The following is a 283-nucleotide window of genomic DNA, read 5'->3' as shown; positions in this document are numbered from 1 at the left end:
CCTATGGAGGGGGTGCCTGAGGACTCTATTCCCACAACCCTTCCAAGAATATTGAGCAGGGGAAATGGATGGATCATATGCTTTCTCTGTTGGAGGTCTATGTTAATTCTTGTGGTTCTGATATACTTTTGCCTTCACAAAACATCTCCTGCCCTCGTTTACCGTATATTTTCTCAAGTATAATTTTCAATTAATTTTCTTTAAAAATCTCGTTTAATTCAAATTCTTTGTTATTTTTGTCAATAGAAAACAATGTCTTATATTTTTCATGTTTCTTTATTTC

Source organism: Octopus bimaculoides, unplaced genomic scaffold (genome assembly GCF_001194135.2).
Source record: "Octopus bimaculoides isolate UCB-OBI-ISO-001 unplaced genomic scaffold, ASM119413v2 Scaffold_175889, whole genome shotgun sequence".
NCBI classification, from domain to species: Eukaryota; Metazoa; Mollusca; class Cephalopoda; order Octopoda; family Octopodidae; genus Octopus; species Octopus bimaculoides.
This window is presented reverse-complemented; position numbering follows the sequence as displayed.